This window comes from Eumetopias jubatus, unplaced genomic scaffold (assembly GCF_037043125.1).
Source record: "Eumetopias jubatus isolate StellerSeaLion01/CBP00866 unplaced genomic scaffold, mEumJub1_p1.0 scaffold_1, whole genome shotgun sequence".
NCBI classification, from domain to species: domain Eukaryota; kingdom Metazoa; phylum Chordata; class Mammalia; order Carnivora; family Otariidae; genus Eumetopias; species Eumetopias jubatus.
Window position 1 is genome coordinate 126,586,973 of NW_028274807.1, and position 18,981 is coordinate 126,605,953.

At 38.9% G+C, this 18,981-nt stretch overlaps 1 non-coding gene across 1 annotated transcript; it reads right to left on the minus strand.

Moving 5' to 3' along the window:
• Window positions 1-16,226: 16,226 nt before the first annotated feature.
• On the minus strand, window positions 16,227-16,330 carry LOC114205755 (U6 spliceosomal RNA). The gene has a single exon (XR_003608463.1). It is a non-coding gene; the product is annotated as a U6 spliceosomal RNA (small nuclear RNA).
• Window positions 16,331-18,981: the final 2,651 nt, after the last annotated feature.

An 18,981-nucleotide genomic window follows, 5' to 3' on the forward strand; every position in this document is an offset into this window, starting at 1 on the left:
GCAAGATGGTAGAGGAGTAGGAGACCTGGATTTCGTCTGGTCTCAGGAATTCAGTTGAATAGGGATCAAAACATTCTGAACACCTACGAACTCAAAAGGAGATCGAAGAGGAGAGTAGCAACAACTCTCTGAAGAGAGAAACGACCACTTACTGGAAGATGAAAAAAATCACCTCAGCAAAAAGAACAAGAGGCAGTACCGTCAGCCAGGGACCTACTCATACGGACATTAGTACGATGTCGGACCTAGAGTTCAGAAACATGACTTTAAAGATACTAGCTGGGCTTGAAAAAAAGCGTAAAAGTTTTTAGAGAAACCCTTTCTGGAGAAATAAAAGAACTAAAATCTAACCAAGTCGAAATCAAAAAGGCTATTAATGAGGTGCAATAAAAATGGGGGCACTAACTGCTAAGATAAATGAGGCAGAAGACAGAATCAGCGATATAGAAGACCAAATGATGGAAAATAAAGAGGCTGAGAAAAAGAGAGATAAACAACTACAGGATCACGAGGGCAGAATTCGAGGGATAAGCGATACGATAAGATGAAACAACATTAGAATAATTGGGATCCCAGAAGAAGAAAGAGAGTGGGGGGCAGAAGGTATACTGGAGCAAATAATAGCAGAGAACTTCCCTAATGTGGGGAAGGAAACAGGCAACAAAATCCAGGAGGCACAGAGAACCCCTCTCAAAATCAATAATAATAGGTCAACACCCCAACAACTAATAGTAAAACTTACGAGTTTCAGAGACAAAGAGAAAATCCTGAAACCAGCTTGGGAGAAGAGATATGTAACCTACAATGGTAGAAACATTAGATTGGCAACAGACCTATCCACAGAGACCTGGCAGGCCAGAAAGGACTGGCAAGATATCTTCAGAGCACTAAACGAGAAAAATATGCAGCCAAGAATACTGTATCCAGCTAGGGTGTCATTGAAAATAGAAGGAGAGATAAAAAGTTTCCAGGACAAACAAAAACTAAAGGAATTTGCAAACACGAAACCAGTCCTACAAGAAATATTGAAAGGGGTCCTCTAAGCAAAGAGAGAGCCTAAAGGAACACAGACAATATACAGTAACAGTCACCTTCAAGGTAATACAATGGCACTAAATTCATATCTTTCAAGAGTTACCCTGTATGTAAATGGGCTCAATGCCCCAATCAAAAGACACAGGCTATCAGACTGGATTAAAAAACAAAATCCATCAATATGCTGTCTGCAAGAGACTCACTCATTTTAGACCCAAAGACACCCTCACATTGAAAGTGAGGGGGTGGAAAACCATTTACCATGCTAATGGACACCAAAAGAAAGCTGGGGTGGCAATCCTTATATCAGACAAATTAGATTTTAAACCAAAGAGTGTAATAAGAGATGAAGAAGGACACTATATCCTACCGAAAGGGTCTATCCAACAAGATCAAACAATTGTAAATATCTATGCCCCTAACATGCGAGCAGCCAATTATATAAGGCAATTAATAACAAAAGCGAAGAAACATATTGACAACAATACAATAATAGTGGGGGACTTTAACACCCCCCTCACTAAAATGGACAGATTATCTAAGCAAAAGATCAACAAGGAAATAAAGACTTTAAATGAAACACTGGACCAAATGGACTTCACAAACATATTCAGAACATTCCACCCCAAAGCAATGGAATACACATTCTTCTCTAGTGCCCATGGAACATTCTCCAGAACAGATCACATTCTAGGTCACAGGTCAGGTCTCAACCGGTACCAAAAGATTGGGATTATTCCCTGCATATTTTCAGACCACAATGCTTTGAAACTAGAACTCAATCACAAGAGGAAAGTCAGAAAGAGCTCAGATACATGGAGACTAAAGAGCATCCTACTAAAGAATGAATGGGTCAACCAGGAAATTAAAGAAGAATTTAAAAAATTCATGGAAACCAATGAAAATGAAAACACAACTGTTCAAAATCTTTGGGATACAGCAAAGGCAGTTCTGAGAAGAAAGTATATAGCAATACAAGCCTTTCTCAAGAAACAAGAAAGGTCTCAAATACACAACCTAACCCTACACCTAAAGGAGCTGGAGAAAGAACAGCAAATAAAGCCCAAACCCAGCAGGAGAAGAGAAATAAGAAAGATCAGAGCAGAAATCAATGAACTAGAAACCAAAAGAACAGTAGAACAGATCAACAAAACTAGGAGCTGGTTCTTTGAAAGAATTAACAAGATTGATAAACCCCTGGCCAGATTTATCAAAAAGCAAAGAGAAAGGACCCAAATCAACAAAATCATGAATGAAAGAGGAGCGATCACAACCAACACCAAAGAAATACAAACAATTCTAAGAACATATTATGAGCAGCTCTATGCCAGCAAATTAGATAACCTGGAAGAAATGGGTGCATTCCTAGAGATGTATCAACTACCAAAATTGAACCAGGAAGAAATAGAAAACCTGAACAGACCTATAACAACTAAGGAAATTGAAGCAGTCATCAAAAATCTCCCAACAAACAAAAGCCAAGGGCCAGATGGCTTCCCAGGGGAATTCTGTCAGACATTTAAAGAAGAATTAATACCTATTCTCCTGAAACTGTTCCAAAAAATAGAAATGGAAGGAAAACTTCCAAACTCGTTTTATGAGGCCACCATTACCTTGATCCCGAAACCAGACAAAGACCCCATCCAAAAGGAGAGTTACAGACCAATATCCTTGATGAACATGGATGCAAAAATTCTCACCAAAATACTAGCCAATAGGATCCAACAGTACATTAAAAGGATTATTCACCACGACCAAGTGGGATTTATCCCTGGGCTGCAAGGCTGGTTCAACATCTGCAAATCAATCAACGTGATACAATACACTAACAAAAGAAAGAACAAGAATCATATGATCCTCTCAATAGATGCTGAAAAAGCATTTGACAAAGTACAGCATCCTTTCTTGATCAAAACTCTTCAGAGTATAGGGATAGAGGGTACATACCTCAATATCATAAAAGCCATCTATGAAAAACCTACAGTGAATATCATTCTCAATGGGGAAAAGCTGAGAGCTTTTCCCCTGTCAGGAACGTGGCAGGGATGTCCACTCTCACCACTGCTATTCCACATAGTATTAGAAGTCCTAGCCACACAATCAGACAACAAAAAGAAATCAAAGGCATCCAAATCGGCAAGGAGGAAGTCAAACTCTCACTCTTTCCAGATGATATGATACTGTATGTGGAAAACCCAAAAGACTCCACCCCAAAACTGCTAGAACTCATACAGGAATTCAGTCAAGTAGCAGGCTATAAAATCAATGCACAGAAAGCAGTGGCATTCCTATACACCAACAACAAGATAGAAGAGAGACAAATCAAGGAGTCGATCCCGTTTACAATTGCACCCAAAACCATAAGATACCTAGGAATAAATCTAACCAAAGAGGCAAAGGATCTGTACTCAGAAAACTATAAAATACTCATGAAAGAAATTGAAGAAGACACAAAGAAATGGAAAAACGTTCCATGCTCATGGATTGGAACAACAAACACTGTGAAGATGTCAATGCTACCTAGAGCGATCTACACATTCAATGCAATCCCCATCAAAATACCATCCACTTTTTTCAAAGAAATGGAACAAATAATCCTACAATTTGTATGGAACCAGAAGAGACCCCGAATAGCCAGAGGAATACTGAAAAAGAAAAGCAAAGCTAGCGGCATCACAATTCTGGACTTCCAACTCTATTACAAAGCTGTCATCACAAGACAGTATGGTACTGGCACAGAAACAGACACATAGATCAATGGAACAGAATAGAGAGCCCAGAAATGGACCCTCAACTCTATGGTCAACTCATCTTTGACAAAGCAGGAAAGAATGTCCCATGGAAAAAAGACAGTCTCTTCAACAAACGGTGTTGGGAAAATTGGACAGCCACATGCAGAAGAATGAAACTGGACCATTTCCTTACACCACACACAAAAATAGACTCCACATGGTTGAAAGACCTAAACGTGAGACAGGAGTCCATCAAAATCCTAAAGGAGAACACAGGCAGCAACCTCTTCGACCTCAGCCGCAGCAACTTCTTCCTAGAAACATCGCCAAAGGCAAGGGAAGCAAGGGCAAAAATGAACTATTGGGATTTCATCAAGATAAAAAGCTTTTACACAGCAAAAGAAACAGTCCACAAAACCAAAAGACAACCGACAGAATGGGAGAAAATATTTGCAAATGACATACCGGATAACAGGCTAGTATACAAAATATATAAAGAACTTCTCAAACTCAACACCCAAAGAACAAATAATCGAATCAAGAAATGGGCAGAAGACATGAACAGACATTTTTCCAAAGAAGACATCCAAATGGCCAACAGACACATGAAAAAGTGCTCAACATCGCTCGGCATCAAGGAGATCCAAATCAAAACCTCCATGAGATACCACCTCACACCAGTCAGAATGGCTAAAATTAACAAGTCAGGAAACGACAGATGTTGGCAGGGATGCAGAGAAAGGGGAACTCTCCTACACTGTTGGTGGGAATGCAAGCTGGTGCAACCACTGTGGAAAACAGTATGGAGGTTCCTCAAACAGTTGAAAATAGAGCTACCATACGATCCAGCAATTGCACTACTGGGTATTTACCACAAAGATACAAATGTAGGGATCCGAAGGGGTACGTGCACCCCAATGTTTATAGCAGCAATATCCACAATAGCCAAACTGTGGAAAGAGCCAAGATGTCCATCGACAGATGAATGGATAAAGAAGATGTGGTATAGATACACAATGGAATATTATGCAGCCATCAAAAGGAAGGAGATCTTGCCATTTGCAACGACATGGATGGAACTGGAGGGTGTTATGCTGAGTGAAATAAGTCAATCAGAGAAAGACATGTATCATATGACCTCACTGATATGAGGAAATCTTAATCTCAGGAAACAAACTGAGGGTTGCTGGAGTGGTGGGGGGTGGGAGGGATGGGGTGACTGGGTGATAGACATTGGGGAGGGTATGTGCTATGGTGAGCGCTGTGAATTGTGCAAGACTGTTGAATCACAGATCTGTACTTCTGAAACAAATAATGCAATATATGTTAAGAAAAAAAAAGAAGAAGATAGCAGGAGGGGAAGAATGAAGGGGAGTAAGTTGGAGGGGGAGACGAACCATGAGAGATGATGGACTCTGAAAAACAAACTGAGGGTTCTAGAGGGGAGAGGGGTGGGGGGATGGGTTAGCCTGGTGATGGGTGTTAAGGAGGGCATATTCTGCATGGAGTACTGGGTGTTATGCACAAACAATGAATCATGGAACACTACCTCAAAAACTAATGATGTAATGTATGGTGATTAACATTAACAAAAAATTAAAAAAAAAAGAAAAACCACTGAATGGCTTAAGATGGCCCCCAACTGGACAAAATGGCCCAGGAAAAAGAGACTAAGTGTGTAGCTCTCCCTCAAGAAGTTTAAGGTACTGAAGTCTAGAAAGAGAAGGATTTCCTTCCCCACCCAAATTTGACGATGTGATTTGTTCTGCTATTGAAACGTGAGCAGGAGTGATGTGTGTCAATTCTGGACGAAAGCTTTAGCAGCGACTGCTCCATTAACAGGAAGCAATTCTCTTTTCTCTCCACCACAAAACTGGCAGTGTTGCAGGCAGAGGCTATATCATTAGCCGAGGTCTCCGAGTAACGATGAGTAAGCAAAGCTACAGGCCATCCTTGTTGGGATGGAGCATGAGGAAAAAATAAACTTGTGATTGTCATCTGCTATTTTGTGGTAATTTGCTACCACAGCATAAATCAAGCACTCTGACAGATATAGGGACTTTTAAAAAACATTTCTCAAAACTTCAAAGGAGAAGAGGACTATTTCATACTAAGGTGAAAATTTACTCACTAAATAAAGATAGTGAACACTGGGGGAGAAAACTTTGGTGAATTTAAAACCTAGTTATTAAGGTTCTGTAGGGGACTGTGCTTTGTAAAAATGATCCCCTTCTCTGATTTTGCATTCTTCTGCCCCACATTTTCTAAAACAACAATCTTACTTATGGTACCCAACCCCCATGCTCAAATTTTATTTACAATGGTACTACTCAAAAATACATTGTCACTTCCTCCATTAATTCTAAATGAAAAATGATTTGTTTTTGATCACTGAGAATAAAAATCAACTAGACTGGCATATTTAGGATTTCTTTCTTTGCAATGAACCACCCAAACCACTGTTTAATTAAGACACCAGCTCAGTCAACTCTGATAGATCATAATATTTAGCACCCGTGGCTACAGAATGTTGTGCTGAACCCTTAGTTTAGATCCTCATATAGAAGTGACAGCCTCTAATGATACCTAGCATGAGCCAATGTTCCTCTTTATTCACAATAGCAAGGAAGATCACACACTCACACACACACACACAGAGTGCTTGGCACAGAGCAGGTGATCAGTAAGTGCCAGGTTTCCTCTCAAACCCAGACTCCTCCTTGCCTCTTTATTGAAGAGATCTGGCTGATGAGACTTCCTGATATTTTAAGGTTTTAAAATAAAAATGGTAGATGATTTCTCCACAACAAAGCTTTTAGAGAAGCTCAGTTTTCTAGAACTAGGGTGATCAGATGTCTCGTATAGGACTGGCTCCACTGTCTTAAAAGGCTTAATGAAAACAAAAGGAGAAATTATCAGGAAAAGAACATAGTAACATCCAATAAAGATTTAATTGGCTCCTCTCTCCCCCCATTTTTGAGTGGTAGTATTCAGGGAAATTCAACAAATGAAACGTCATAATTCTTCTACCCTTGAAATACCTCCAGAATAAAAGGTCACTGTTCCTGAGTAAGAAAATGATGTCTCTATGGTTTAAGTTTTGCTTCTTGCTCTGAGGTAAATAAAATCAGGGCTGACATAATCAAAGTCCTAAGGTCTTCACCCTGGACATTAGCCCTTTGGCCCAGATGCTCTAACAACACCCTGTTGCTAAATGTCATTCCCATATTCCCAAATTGCAATCTTTAAAGTGAGAGAAAAAAATAGTTTCTTCTTCACATGATAACAAGTTAAAAGTGGAGATTCTCTGTTGCCATGGGAATGGGATTTTTCTTCTGTACTGGCCTTCTGTTGGCAGATAAAACCAGTACTATAATCAATAAAAAAGTAGTACTTCATTTTCCACACCCCTCTTGGGGATGGAATTTTAAGCAAAAGAACAGAGAACTGTATTTGATGGGGCCCTAAATATCTATGGGTAGAAATCTCCCTTGTGAAAGACCAGCATGCCTAACAAAATGCCAATCTATGCTTTCACCATGCTCTGCTGAAGAATTCACTAAAAGTTGGACCATACAGGTCAATCTTTGATTCCTATCAGTTCCCTGTCAATAATTTACTTTCTTTGGCCTTATCTAAAAAGTCCTTCATATGTCTGAATTGCTTAAGAACCAACCTGAGTTTGGAATTCCTTAGACTCTGAATTTTGGAATAAGGTTTTATATATATATATACATATATATATATATATATATATATATGAATCTCTCTTGAACACCGTGTCTCAAATTTGTGTCAAGTAATGTTACTATCATCATGGTGTCACTTTATTCTATTATCATTTAAACTAAAATCTCCGGCTTTTTCTTTTGATCATTTGGTCATCTTGAAGCTCTGTAATTTTCTCTTCTACCCAGAGGAATGGCTTGGTAGAGAAGATCATTTAAAGCTTTTCCTAAAATAATAGATGAATGGATGATATCTCCTCTTCTCCTGTGTATATATTAAACAGTCAGCATCCACTCCCTGTAGAATTCCACTTTAAAAATAGGGTGATTTGAGCAGGGTCTATATTTATACATGTTTACCCCTGACAGTAGAAAAGTCATCCTCTATGTGTAAAGATCATTTCCTTTCAGAGAAAAGCAAATTGAATAAAAAAGGATCAAATGGATGCCTAATCACTAGATCAATCAAATTAAATGCCTTGGTGTCATCACAGGTAGACCAACCTAGGACAAAGGCTGTGTGCACAGGTATGGGTAGCAAGAGGAAAGGGAACCAAGGCAGAGTCAATACTATGTGTCACCAAACTCATTTCTTCCTTTTGCAGATGGTATTGCTAAATGTATTTCCAAAGCTCCCCTAGAGTTAAGTGAGACAATGTGATTGAGTTCTAGTCAATGGCCTGGAAACAGACCCACTTATTTCTATTCTGCTTGACCTTATATTCTCTTTCTCACTTCCCTGCCAGGTAGATACCGAGAATCCAGAGAAGGGATGATGAATCCAAGAAGATGGCAGACTTACGTCATAGAGAAATTCTAGGTCCCTAAATTACCACATAGAACAGGACCCCTCACCTCAGGTCCTGCTAACCTACACTCAATCAGGATGTAAGTGATAAATTTTTATTAAGTCAAACCACTGAGACTCGGACTTTTTGTTAAAGGAACTACCATTACCTACCCTGACTAAAACGGAATGCTAAATGGATCCTGAAATATGATTCCTTCTATATGTTCAGCCTACCTTAAAGAGCCAAACAATGTCTTGAACTAATCTTAAACAATTTACATTAGGATTTTGAGGTGACTTTTGGTTGTTGATCCTCTGAGTTTAAGGGCCAAGAAGCAATATTCTTAACAGCGCAGACTTGAAACTGATGGCCAAAAACATAAATAAAAATTATGCCCCCACACACTTCCCCAAACACTCCGCGTCTATGAAAAAAAAGAAGTAAAATAAACTGTTTCTAAAGGCTGGAACTCATAAATGTCATTTCAGGGTAGAGGGTGAGGACAAGGCAAGGAGAAAACATCTAATCTCTTTCAGATTATTTACTCATCATTTATATGAGGAGATTATCCTCCTACTATACCACTTTTCATTTTGCAAATGTGTAGTATACAGACTTTCCTGGTTCGATGAGAAAGGTTTCCAAGAAAATTAAATGTCAAAGCTGCTTGGCTTATTGGTTTTGTTCTATATAAATTCCCTTTTTAATTCAGCTCTGAATAATAACATTCCTCAGTGTCAATGGGACAAACTAGCTTCAATCTTAATGGGGTGTGAGAATCGAGAAAGGAGGTGAAGATTAGATATGGTTCTCATTTTAGCAGATTAGAAACAGAATTAAGTCTAAAGACAGCTTTTAATGGCTCTGAGGAAGAAGTGGCACATGAGCCATCAGGATTTTTTAAAAATTATGTTTCTTTTTCCTTTTCCAGAGATTGGTGTCCTGATATATGTAAAGCTTAAAGTAAGCTAGAACACTCTCCTGAATGTGCATAGGAAATTGCTGGGAGAGCCATGTTGTCCTGTTCCACCCTCAAGAACACTACTTATGTTAATGAGTTGGTGACAAGCCCTAGGAGACACAGGCCCAAAGTTCTTCTCCCTACCCCTCAATCCTACAGTAGCTCACGTGACACCATTCTGTTACAGAATTTCCAACACTGAAGGTAGGTAATGATGGGTGATGGTGAAGATCAAGTTTGGTATGGATCCAATATTTAGTCAAAAAAGATTTTTTAACCCCCCTTTCACTTTACATATATATATAAATAAAAAACAGAAGTTAAGAGAATAGCCCATGTGCATTATATTAGCCCAGGTTCTCAGAGATAAAACTTTAGTCTATGTAATTTGCATATGCAGGGCACACAGAAGCATGTGATCTCAAAATTCTTTCCCATTAGAATAAAGAAGCATTTTTATTGAGGAATGTTTAGAATAAAACACAGTGCAATTCCTTCACATTACAATGTGAGAAGACAGCGCACAAAGGTTAACTGACTCGCCCAAGGTCTGGTTCTCTGATATGACGAAATGATTCAATATGACAGAACATGAACACATACACACACAGGAGAAATTATATACTAATTTGCATGTTAAACCCTCAGATGTCTGGAAGGAATATATTTAAAATATCATGTCCTCTAAGTTTGCATCATCCAGGAAAATTATTCTTTAAGACTTGCCAACCTTGTTGCCAAGGTTTTATCAAAAGGAAACTTGGATTGGGAAGACTTACTTTCTTATATGTTCTTTCCAGGGATAACCGCACAAATCAATGGAGGACATATTTTCCACAGACTTGTCACAACATGCTCTCAACTGATATTTCTGTTTCTATTCACAAATAGGAAAGACTAAGTTTTAAACTGGGTTTTGATTTCTAAGCCTTTTCAGAGTATTAAAAATTGACCCCGCACAGTGGTTGATGCTCTGCCTTTTAAAATCATTTTATGTGACATGGCTTTGCAGACATGGTTCAGACCTAGGACAGTAAGGAATTAATTACAAGCTGTATTTACAATAGGAACAGAACAGTAGGAACAACTCAAATGGTTTGGGGGAATCTAAACAACTCCTACCTCCAATGTTTTGGAAGTAAGATTCAGGAATGTGCTACAAATGGATCACAAATAGTTGCCAACACTGAAGCAACCCTGAATAGTTCCTCGTTAAGTGAACAGTGTTGGCTCTGGCGAAAATACCAAAACGAAAGCAAAAAAATGGGTTATTACTCTTGATCCTTCAAGCTGAAAAGGATGTCAACCCTGTTCTTGAATCTGTATCCTCTGAGAGGTTGAAAAGGTCCTTAATTCATTTGCCAAACATAGTGGAAGCAGCTGCTTATTACTGGGGTGAAAGTTTTCCTATAGCTGGAGAAAACAACAAATACTCAGTTCTGCCTCCCAGTGCCATGGCCAGGAGTTAGCCTGTAGGATCTTTGGCTCTGCAAATGAAAGGAAACATACACATGGGCAGAATGACAAGGAAGAGCTTCCCAATGCTCTCTTCTACCTGCTCCACTGCAGGCTCAGGTGGCCACAGGGAATTTGGGATTAGGCTATTGCATAGACAGATAGTGCCTGAGCTTGGAACACAAGAAGCCTGCCTGGCACTGGACATAAAATGGTAAACATGAACGCCTTTGGAGATAGGCAGAAGTGCAGGTAGGGTAAAGGGCAAAGAGAAAATTTAAGAGTTCAGTAGAAAGCACCGATATGTCCGTTCAATGGGGGAAACAACCACTTGTGGCTGGGACCCCCAATCAGAAAGTTACTTTTCCAACCAAAAGCACCTTAAAATATCCCCTCCTATTTATTCTATAGTCAGAGCAAAGAGGTCACTGCATTGAAAGAGGACACAGATTAAGACAGACAAAGCCAGAGCAACAAAGCCAAGCCAAACCTGGGTTAAGTGGTAGAGAAGGGAGCTGTAATTTTGGAGAACATGTGGCCGGAAGCAAACTTCCTTACAAATACAGCAATGAAGATCATGTTTTAAAAGACCTTCCTAAAGGTATATAAGCAAAAACCAGGATAAACTCTATAGACAATAAATAAAAATCTTACTGGTTTACTTAACAACATGCAATCGAGACTATCACGGAAAAGTACCGGCAGGAAAAAAAAAATCAGTGTGCCACTTAATATCCATGTACAAATTAGCCATATGTTCACGGCTTGATTACTTTATTATAGAATGTATAAGTGGGCTTTCAAAGTTTAATCCACAGAGAATGCAATTTGGATGTGCAGGGAAAACTGTAATTTAAAAATATTTTTAATTAAAAAAATTAAAATGTTATCCATAACTACTTAGGTCGTCCTTTTGAGCCCTCATCTGTTAAAGAGAAAATGTTACATTATTTGCTCTTAACCAATCTCCATTTAACCAACTGGCTAAATTAATCAGCACCCTGCATTCCTTCTCCACATCATACTGCCAGTTTCCTGTGGTGCACTGAGAACTCACTGTTAACAGGTTTCTTTCTGCTTTCAAGGGTCAGTTGTGTCCCCAAATCTGTTTATGTCCATCTTATGTATTATTTTAGTTACATAATATAATTAAACATACTGCAAAATAGGAAAAAAATGTGAAGACAAAGGGCTGTCCGTATGAAAACTAAATTGAATGCTTTGAATAGACAATTAAGGTGGGTTTCCTTTAACAATGCTTTCAATCAGGTATCAAGGCAACTGTAAACAAATTTTAACTATAAAAAAACTAAGATTCTATACTCAAATATCTTTGCAAGTGGCTTAAAGAATTATTGACCTAGTAAAGAAAATACAATTAGAAATTATAGATGAAGGGGCGCCTGGGTGGCTCACTCGATTGAGCGTCTGTCTTCAGCTTGGGTCATGATCCTGGGGTCCTGGGATTGAGCCCCACATTGAGCTCCCTGGTCCCTGGGGAGCCTGCTTCTCCCTCTGCCTCTGCTGCTCCCCCTGCTAGTTTTCGCTCTCTTGCTCACACTCTCTAATAAATAAATTAAAATCTTTTAAAAAAATTATAGATGAAGCATTATAGGTGTAACTGATGCTAGAAATGGGAACTCTAACTGGAAGAACAATATACGAAGAAAAGGTCTTGGCCCCACATTAAAAGACTGCTATATGAATGTACATTTACATTAAAATAAAATGTTTAAGATATATACAAATATAATTATTGATGATTCCGTTTTAACCACTTTTTATTTTTTTTTAAAGATTTTATTTATTTATTTGACAGAGAGAGACACAGCGAGAGAGGGAACATAAGTAGGAGGAGTGGGAGAGGGAGAAGCAGGCTTCCCGCTGAGCAGAGAGCCCGATGTGGGGCTCAATCCCAGGACCCTGGGATCATGACCTGAGCCGAAGGCAGACGCTTAACGACTGAGCCACCCAGGCGTCCCTGTTTTAACCACTTTTTAAAAAATCAGTTCTGATTACATCTGATGTAACATCCTTTACTGTGACTAAATTTCCAATCCAGTTTACATTTTAGTTCAATACAATAATTTAAATAGCTCCTTTAGAAAATATTCAAACTCCCTGACAGCTTCCTCTCCTCCTATAATGGCACCCAGCCCTCTCCAGCATCCAATGGGGGTTGGGAGTACTCATTAGGCATTGTGCCAGCCTTTTCAAATGCATTGCCTGGCACCCACTGATCTGCAGTGATGCTTCTAGTTTCCCTGTCACTGTGTGTCTTTCTGGCCTCTGATGCTAAAGTACCAGGCTGGCCCCTTCTTTTACCTCCAGCAATGCTCCCAGGTAGGTCTTGCCAATGCCCCTTTGTTGTTCAGCTTTCTCTCAGCTCTGACTGGCTGCAGACCCCAGAGTGTGCTCCTGTACCATTCTGCCCCCTGCCCAATGGTCCACCCCAACATCTGCTGTGATGTTTCTGCTTCTCATGTCAGCAACCATGCTGCATGATAATTGAGCTTCTCCATATGGGTTTGTAGAGCACAGTGCTCCTTCCCACTCCCTAGTCCCAATAAGAGTACAGAGACAGAACCCTGAGTCTGCAGCACTTCTCTGAAGTCTTCAGTCTCCCAACACCAAAGTATAGAACAACTGTGGAGATGCCCCTCTTGCACACATTTCTGTCTCCCTCCCTCTTTTTATTTTCCTTTCTCCCACCTTTACCCTAGCCAGGACAGAGGCAGACATTTCTTTTGTTTCTCATATCATCTTTTCCTTCTTCCTAAATTCTAGCCTTCACACTATAGAAGAACCTCATGAACTGGGCCCTCTAGGTTTGTTTTCTCTATACCTACAGAGAAGATAAAATAATTTAATGGGCCTCCTCACTCCTTATTGCCTGCTTTCATGCCCACTGTCTTACCAGTCTCCTATGCTGAAGCCATAACTCCACCGTGCCTTAAGAATGATGGGCTGCAATGAGACAAGACTTAAAGAGGAGGAGGGGAAGATGTATTAGTATACTAATGTTATTATATATATAATATATATATTATAATATCTGTGAAAACATACATTTGTTTTATGTATATATTTACTTACTTATTCATTCCAGAGTGAGGGTTCCAACATCCCCAACTAACATTTTTGTTGTTATTAGAAAGGCTTCTCTACTTCTAGCTAAAGATAAACATCTACTATTTCTATAAAGATGTCTGCACTGGACAGTACAGTGAAGATGCTGGTTCAAGAAAGGACAAAACTGAGTCAGGTGCACCCCCTACAGAAACACTGTCTTATCAAGACATTTCATCTGGGTGCTATTACACAAGGAGTACCATGCCTGGATTTCAGAAAGCTTCACTGAAAGGACAGCTGTATTCAGCATACCTCTAGCTGGGCCCTATGCTCCTGGGATAAGGGAAGAATGGTTTGCTGGTTGAAGCAGAAATAAATAAGGCAGTGTTTAAGGCTACAAGACTATCGTAACATGGGAAGAAAATTCCTTACCGTGAACCTTCAAACCAGCAGACATAAAAACTGCAACATGAGGGATGCCTGGGTAGCTCAGTTGGTTTAATATCTGACTGTTGATTTCATGATCTCAGGGTTGTGAGATAGAGCCCCGCACTGGGCTCCATGCTCAGTGGAGAGTCTGCTTCAGATTCTCTCTCTCTCTCCCTCTCCCCCTGCTCACTCACACCCTCTCTAAAATAAATCAATCTTCTAAAAAAAAAAACCTGCAACATGACAATAGTTTGCCACTACCTAATGACCCTGGTATTCCCAGGATTCCCTTCTCATGGTTTGCTAATGCATAAATGTGGTCATTGACAAATCTACACTGGAATCTCAGGCTTCCTCTCTAAAGGGTGATCCCCACAAGGTCTTTTTGAAGAGCCCAGTGACATCTAAGATCAGAGAACTCTCTGGAAAGACTCAAAACTATGAATTTTCCTGGAGAAAAGCAAATTTTAATCTTTTATATTCTGCTTAGGACGATTGGTCCTGAAGGGAAAAGTTTATCTTCCCTGCCCTCAATGCAGTCTGGTTAACTGATCTACAGTGGGAAGGAAGGATTCTGCTTCCATTAAAATTGGAATGAAAAGCTGGCAGTCAAATGCATGCAGAAACTATTAGACATTGACACATTTGACAGATAAATGGCAGCCTGATGGCACATCAAGCCAAAGTTGGGTTGCCTACATAGTATGGGATCTACTAGGTGGAGTACTAGGCAAAGAAGATTTGGGGTTCAGAGACAAAGGCTATTGCCACAGGTTCGTTGTGGCTTACAATATCTTTGACTCAAATGCTCTGGGCAAAAAGACTTCTGAATATTTAGATTCTGTCTCAATATTAACCATCTTCTTTTTTTCAGGACCCAAAGCATTAAAGCTGAAATTTAATTTTGGTCATTGTCAAACTACTAAGAAAACTTCCCAAGAGTGGATTCAGTACTGCTTTTATCTTGGTTAGCTGGTTAAATCTCTATTCCAATGATCAAAGTCCAAGATTAATATGGTGATAATGAATAATCTCCCCTCCTCTGTTTGCCTGAAGTTCGTGCTTCTGGATTTGGTCTGCTCAAAGCTTAATTGTCTTGGAGCAAAATAACTCCTTGAAAACCTTTTATGCATTCCACTTAAATGTTCCTAAAAATGTTTCTCTTTTTGCAATGGGGTCTTTCATAAGAAGATAATCTCTGAGTCTAAGCTGTGGGAAGGGCAACTTTAGTGATGAAGTGACCCTAATCATTTGGTATTTAGAAAGAAAGCAGATTTTGCCCTCAAAAAGCACAGACCTAAGGAAGGAAGCTGTCAACTAGAGTGAAATTAAACACACACACACACACACACACACACACACACACATACGGTTTTCTAGGTCAGAGCAATCATAAAGAGTAATGTAGCCCCTGAGTGGTTTTCTCTTTTCTTATGATTAAGAAAAATAAAGAAATCTGGAGTGACAAGACATAGATAAGGCCACTCAGGCTCTTCTTCTTCTTCTTCTTTTTTTAAGATTTTATTTATTTGTCAGTGAGAGAGAAAAAGAGAGAGCACATGCACAAGGAGGGGGAGCAGCAGGCAGAGGGAGAAGCAGGCTCCCTGCTGAGCAGGGAGCCTGATGTGGGGCTCGATCCGAGGACCCTGGGATCATGATCTAAGCTGAAGGCAGACACTTAACTGACTGAGCCACCCAGGCGTCCCAACTCAGGCTCTTCTTTTCTGGGATAGGACAACTGATCACAGATGAGACTCCTCTCTACCTTTACTGACACTTGGCACCATCAATTTCCTATGGTTATCTAGCTTCCTGTGTCAATAACTAGCCTGAAGTTAACTTTCAAGCACATCCTTAATACAGATTGTCTTCATGTGAAAACAACTGGAAAAAGGTCACTAATTCTCTGAATAAAGAATAAATGGAGTGCTTTTTGGAGTGTGTATATATGTGTTTCCCAACAGAATTGCCCAATATATCTACCATACATCCTTTACTTCATACAGGATGTTCATAGCACAGTCATAATGAAAGTAATTTTATGAATTTGTGTATCATCCTTGCGCAGAAGGCATGCTAATCCTCTTTGTATCATTCCAATTTTAGTGTATGTGCTGAAGCGAGCACCATAATGAAAGTAATTTTTAAAAAATCTATTTCAGGGCTTCATTTTATTTCCTTTGTTAGCCAAATGATTCTCTCTGGAAGCACCTACTGTGTCCTGATTGTCTAATTCTACCAGATTCTCATTTGTTAATGTTGTTCATGTGACACAAGCAGTTCTCCAACATCACTTTCAACAACTTCATGAATTCTAGCCTTGTAAATACTAAATGTTTAATAATTTCTGTGATGAGAAGCAGGAAAGCTGATGTTTAAAAGCAGGACTCTGGGACCAGATTGCCCAGGGTCTAATCTTGGTTCTACTATCCCTAGGCAACATGTCCTTGGGAAAATGATTGAACACTGTGCCTCAGTTTCCTTATCTGTAAAATGGAAAAAATGGGAATAATTTATTCTCATAGGGTTGTTGTGAGGGTTAAATGCAAAGCACTTAGAGCAGTACCTGGTACACAATAAACACTATGTAGATCTTGACTATCATTATCATCATCACCACCACCATCATCATCATCATCAAAGTCTGTAGAGAATCTTTAGCAGCAAGATGGCAGGTATGCCTAAGTCATGGGAACTTCTGACACCAAAGTAGTAGATGAGATATTAAAGTAAGTAAATGAGGAAAGTAATCATCGTCTATCAGGAAATTGTTATAATCTAGCCATTTGTATTTCTTTAAACTATTTTCTAAATCTCGAGTCCTCATAAACAGGATAATTAGTGATCTATGCTTGGCTCATTTAAGAGTTAGGCTTTTTCAGAAAAAGTGTAACTCAGTGGAGTCCCATCCTAACTGTAACTAAATGGGCATCTATTTAACCAAATTTTACACTATTTTTCTTCATGTCTCCTCGCAGTGCTTCTCGATCTTTTCCGAGAAGAACACCTAATAGAAAAGGAGACTGAACTAATATATACCACCCCACCACCTCCTTAATCTCACATTCTAGAGTCTTAAGTATAGTGGGAAGTGGCCTAATCAGGAAATTTCCTTGAAGTCTCCTGTTTAATCTTCAAAAAGCATGCACATTTTGTTTTATATTCTGTAATATGTATATATCACTTTAATATAAAAATAATTTTTAAATTTATCATCAATAAAACTTGTTTATATTATTTTGCCCTCAACATCAAGTAAAACTGTTACTCTCTGAAAGCATATTACACTTACCTGTTTATCCTACAGCTTTGCTAACTTCTTTCATGTATCTAGCGAGTGTGGACCAATGGCAATAGTGGAGGCATAGATTCATGGAAAGTCAGCTACCACCATCACCATCTATCTGGTGGTGAGTTATCTAGATGTCAGTAGAAAGCTTGAATCAATGACCTCAGGCTTACAAATGAGTATGTGAAATAATGAAAAAGAACCAACTGATGACCAGTTCACCTCACAGAGCTGTCTCTTGCTAATAACACCCACTGCTTTTAGTTGCCTCATCTTCCCTCACTTTCCTAAATGATAGGAACATGGGCCAGGGTGACATGAGGTTTAACTGTTGATTATCTACAAGTGGACAAATCAGTATGAAGATTAACCATACCCAAAAGGTATGCATAGATAATGAATTTGTCCAAAAACAAAATCCCCACAATTCTGCACAAATAACTATATTTTAGAATGTGTCTACAATTGGAAATACATATTAATGAATAGATATGTCTATCATGTTTTGGGGATATTTCTCTTTCTCCACAAAAAAATCAGACTTTGATCTTTTAAAAACTCTGATTTTAATATTTTTACCATTTCTTTATTGAGGAAGCAAAATGATATTTAGCTGCATGCATACCAATAATACCTAAATTATTTATGACAATTTAGAATGTTAATGTGTATCTGAATATTGGATACATTTTAAACTTAGTATGTTTACAATTAAAATTTTGGTACTACATTTTGACTAGTTTTGGTTTAACTATATTTTAAATTATCTGTGATCTTTCCTCTCCCCATTTATACCTTAGTTAATTGAGAGCTGGGAAATCCTGGAGTCTATAGCACGGTTTTCAACAGGCAGCATCTTAGAATCTTTCAATTTGTTTGTTTTTTTAACTAAGCAGAAATGGAATGGTAGTCTAATGCATTTGGGTAGCCCTGCCTCTTATACAACACAGTTCTGTGTATGCATAGGTGGACAGTGTGAATATTAGTTTTTCTATCATAGTCATAAATGGAGCCAAATGCTTAGTTTGGAATTCTTAAAGATATCTCCCAGGAAGCACACACTACTATTCTCTACAATAGATGGAGAAATAACATTATTTCTTTTCATGAAATTTTAAGGAAAATGTTATTTTAATAAGAAGTATGAATGCTATTGTATGTAAGTTACCCCTCTCTCCATGTCTCTCTACTGTTAACATCAGAGGAGTATTGAAATAATGAATGCATTGTTAGGGAACCCAAGAAAACAGAAGTGTAATATCTGACCCCGCCCTTGTTTCTACTACACCTGCACTGAGATGGCCTGTGGTTATTCAATCAGCTAATCATGTCTTTTGTTCAAATCACTGTGTTTTTACTCACTGGGGCTAATCTACACAGCCATCTGGTATTTAGTAGATAATTGTCTTTTCCAAGTCCCAGGAGCCTAAAAGGCATCTTAGGGGAAACTGAACTAGATACATCTTGCCAGGTAGAACTACTGAAACCC